The sequence below is a fragment of the Sesamum indicum genome, linkage group LG9, assembly GCF_026168435.1.
Source record: "Sesamum indicum cultivar Baizhima isolate 11 linkage group LG9, ASM2616843v1, whole genome shotgun sequence".
NCBI lineage: Eukaryota > Viridiplantae > Streptophyta > Magnoliopsida > Lamiales > Pedaliaceae > Sesamum > Sesamum indicum.
In genome coordinates, this window is record NC_142665.1 from 9,946,485 (window position 1) to 9,951,451 (window position 4,967).

General features: G+C 41.9%; 1 pseudogene; it reads left to right on the forward strand.

Moving 5' to 3' along the window:
• Positions 1-3,540: 3,540 nt before the first annotated feature.
• Positions 3,541-4,274, forward strand: LOC148786881 (secreted RxLR effector protein 161 pseudogene; annotated as a pseudogene).
• Positions 4,275-4,967: the final 693 nt, after the last annotated feature.

Consider the following 4,967-nt stretch of genomic DNA (forward strand, 5'->3'; position numbering starts at 1 on the left):
GGCCTAACACCGAGTTACGTGATTCGGTTGGAGTCCTTGGAATCATGTGAACAGGTGAGGCAAAAGATTTTGGAAATCTCATGGGATGAGAATGGTATTGGATACCTCCCACGAGGCTTTTGCTATGTGAATCGTAAAAGCGGGGCATGACAAATTCGCTTGTGGATTCGAAGCCCTCTAGGAAAGGCTATTCCCGAAACTCCACTTGAGAGTAGTGGGATTTCATATAAATAGTGGAAGAGTTAAAGACTAAAGACCAAGTCTTTAAATTTAATCATAATATTACAATGATTCGCTGATTTCTGTTTAATTTTCCATTGTCTAGAAAATGTCTAAGAATCCTTTAACCATGATAATGGAGACTAATAAATTTAATGGCACAAACTACAACGACTGACTGCAAAATTTGAGGATTGTCCTAGATTTCGAGAACTAAGGCTATTTCTTGGACAAGCTACTCCCAACAACCTTGCCAGAAGGGTCCTCGCCCGAAGAACGTGTCACGTTCGAGAAGTGGTTGGAGGACAACGACAAGGTCCACAGTATTATATTGGCTTCGATGTCCAATGCCATCCAAAAGCAATATGATAGGTTAGATGATGTTCCCTCAATAATGCTCCGCATGAAGGAAGTTTATGCATAGACATATTAGATATGCCGCCACAAAAACATTCTTCGGGACCAAGATGGCCGAAGGATTATTTGTACAAAGTCATGGGGTTAACATGCTATCCCTAGTGGAGAAGCTCGAAGACCTTAAAGCTGGACTTCACAATGACACGTACATTGGCGTGATTCTTCAGTCACTTCCTTCGTCCTACGACCCGTTTATTATTAACTGCAAAATGAACGGACTTGAAAAATCTATTCATGATTTAATTAATATGCTGGTCCAATACAAGGTGACGACTTACAAGTCTACGCCGATGGTATTGGTAGGACGCTTCAACCTTAAAAGTGAAAAGCAAGAGGGACGGACGCTGGAAGAGGAAGAGGGCAAGGGAAAACCCATCCCAGCCACTGCCAGCGCTTTAAGTGCCCCTACTGCTCCCGTGGGAATGGGCAAAGGGATATGGAAGGTTGGCGGTTCGTAACGTTCGAAAACAAATGACGTCTGCAATCATTGCCAAGGAAAGGGGCATTGGAAGGAGTGCCCACAACTCCTCTCCAACCCAGGTACATTTTTTATTAAAGTGAATATGATAACTAATTCTGCTTCTTGGATATTGGATACCAGCTGTGGAGCTCACATTTGCAATAACTTGCAGGTGTTGGAAAGAAGCAGAAAGCTAAGTAAGGATGAGATGATTCTAAGGCTAAGCGATGGGAAGGCCGTCGCTGCAGAAACCATGGGATCTCTCGACTTAGCTATTACTGATCATATTCGGATAGAATTAAAAGACTGTTATTATGTACCGAACATGATCAAGAATATTATTTCCATTCCTATTTTAGACAATGATGGTTATATATTTACAATCAATAAAAATGGTTTTTATTTAATGATTGAAAATAACTATCATCTGCTTGGTACATTGGTGAATGGTCTTTATATTCTCCAATAGTCTAATTGGATTATGACTGCCCAACACAAACCAAAATTAGATAATGATGAAAACGCACAGTTATGGCACGCAAGGCTAGGTCATATCTCAAATAATAGGATGAAAAAGTTGGTAGACTCAAAGAGTCTATAGTTAGACGATTTGGACAGCCTACCGACTTGTGAATCCTGTTTGAAAGGGAAAATGACCAAGAAGGCTTTTATTAGACAAAGTGTGCTTGCCAACGGTCTTTTGGATTTGATCCATACAGACGTCTGTGGACCATTAAATACTCCAACTAGAGGAGGATTCTCGTACTTCTTAACATTTATCGATGATCATTCACGAGATGGTTATGTTTACCTAACGAGGTATAAGTCTAAGGCGTTTGGATGGTTCAAGGAGTACAGACTGGAAGTCAAGAATTAAACTGGCCGTAAAATTAAAACCCTTCGGTAGGACTGAGGCGGAGAGTATTAAGTGGTGAATTCATTAATTATTTAAAGGATAATGGAATTCTCTCTCAATGGACTCCTCCTTAAACGCCACAATTGAATGGCGTGGCTAAAAGAAGGAATCAAACCCAGTTGGACATGGTTCGATCCATGATGAGTTTTACGAAATGTCCCCTTTCCTTCTGGGGTCATGCTCTTGAGATGGCGGCCAAATTGCTTAACATGGCGCCATCTAAGATAGTGCCCCAGACGCCATATGAGATATGGCATGGGAAGCCTACATCCTACAAGTACTTGAGAGTGTGGAGTAGCCTCGCATATGTCAAGAGGCTAGTGGGAGGCAAACTAGACTCAAGGTCTAGTCTGTGCAGGTTTGTCGGATATCTGAAAGAAACTGCGGGGTACTACTTCTATGATCCATCTGAGCAAAAAGTTTTTGTCTCAAGGATCGTAGTGTTCTTGGAAAAGGGTTTTCCTACGATAGCCAACGCGATTAGGTGCTACTTGATGAGACAAGTGAGACACCTCAGCAGAACGAAGGAACATCATTTGAGCCTATAATTCCCACTGAATGTCTCAGAACGAAGGAACATCATTTGAGCCTATAATTCCCACTGAAGGTGCTCCAGTCCTCCATAGGTCGACCAGGAAATCGTGACCACCTGATAGGTACGGATTTCGGGACTAACCAGTCAATTGGATAATGATCCAAGAATGTATAGAGAAGCGATGTCGGACATCGATTCGGATAAGTGGCTTGACGCCATGAAAATTCAAAACGGACTTGATGGGTTCAAATCAAGTTTCGACCCTTATAGACCCACATAAAGGTGTTAATCCTGTTGGGTGTAAATAGGTCTACAAATGTAAGTTTGGAGCTGACGGAAAGGTTATAGCTTTCAAGGTTAGGCTTGCAGCAAAAGTATACACTGAACGACCTAAGGTCGATTTTGAGGAAACCTATTCGTCCGTAGCTATGACTCCATTCAGACTCTGCTCGCCATAGTAGCATGGTATGACTATGAAATATGACAGATGGATGTAAAAACGGCTTTTCTCAATGGTTTTGTTGAGGAAGAGATCTACATGGATCAACTAGAGGGTTTCACTTTCCTTGGAGAAGAACAGAAGGTCTGTCGTCTCCAAAAGTCCATCTATGGCCTCAAACAAGCTCCCCAAAGCTGGAACACACGTTTTGGCGAAGTCATACGAGGTTATGATTTCATCAAGAATGAATTTGATCCTTGTGTATACAAGAAGATCAGTGGAAGCGCGGTTGCGTACCTTGTGCTTTATGTTGACGACATCTTACTCATTAGGAATGATGTTAAGATGTTGGGCAACATTAAAGCATGGTTGTCTACCAAATTTTCCATGAAGGATATAGGTGAGGCCTCTTACATCCTTGGCATCAAGATCTATAGGGATAGATCTAGAAGAATGTTAGGGTTGATCAGATCCTCGTATATTGAGAAAGACTTGAAGAGATTCAAGATGGAGAACTCAAAATGAGATTCCTTCCCATAAGGCATGGGATTAAGATGTCCAAGAAGCAGTCTCCCAAGACTGATGAGGAACTTAAAAGGATATCGGACATCCCCTATGCTTCAGCCGTAGGAAGCATTCAGTATGTTGTGCAGTGCACCAGGCCCGATGTCACGTACACTTTGAGCATGACGTGCAAATTTCTGGCATGCGTTGGAGAGGTGCACTGGAGTGCAGTCAAGACAATACTTAAGTACCTAAAAAGGACTAAAGATATATTCTTGATTTACGATAACGGAGAATTGATATTAGGATATAGTGACGCTAGCTTCCAATCGGACGATGATGATGCCAAGTCTCAATCAAGTTTTGTAGTCAAGCTGAATGGTGGTGTGGTTGCTCGGAAATGTTCCAAGCAGGATACCACAGCGGGTTTCACCACAGAAACTGAATACATAGCGGCTTTGGAAGCAACTAAAGAAGCGATTTGGATAAAAACTACATCCAAGAGTTGGTTGTGGTAGCTAGTATTATTGATCCCGTAGTTATCTTCTGTGGTAACAACGAGGGGATAGAACAAGTAAAGGAACCAAGATCCCATCACCGTTCCAAACACATTGTTAGATGCTACCATCTACTTAAAGAGATGGTGAGCAGAGGTGACGTCAGGATAGATCGAGTCAGCTCCGCAGAAAACACAGCAGATCCACTTACTAAGCCAATGTCGCAAAATGCCCATGCTCGACATCTAGATAAGATGGGTTTGAGGTCGATGGGTGATTGGCTTTAGGTCAAGTGGGAGATTGTTAGAATAGGTGCGCTGAAAGCCAATTGGATTGGCATGCTTGTAATCTATTATGACAATAACTCGATTTTATATAATATTATCCAGTGAAGGTCTGTCGTTTCCAAAGGTCCATTTATGGCATCAAATAAGCTTTCGGAAGCTAGAACACACATTTTGATGAAGTTATACGGGGTTATGATTTCATCAAGAACGAATTTGATCCTTGTGTATACAAAAAGATCAGTGCGAGGGCGGTTACGTACCTTGTGTTTTATGTAGATGACATCTTACTCATTGAGAATGATGTTAAGATATTGGGCAACATTAAAGCATGTTTGTCCACACAATTTTCCATGAAGGATATGGGTGAGGCCTCTTACATCCTTGGCATCAAGATCTATAGGGATAGATCTAGAAGGATGTTAAGGTTGACCAGATCCTCGTATATTAAGAAGTCTTGAAAAGATTCAAGATAGAGAACTTAAAATGAGGATTCTTTCCCTTGAGGCGTGGGATTAAGATGTCCAAGAAGCAGTCTTTCAAGACTGTTGAGAAACTTAAAAGGATGATGGACATCCTCTATGCTTCAACCGTAGGAAGCATTCAGTATGTTGTCCACTGCACCAGGCCCGATGTCACATACGCTTTGAGCATAACGAGCAGATATCTGATAGCGCTGGGGAGGAGCACTGGAGC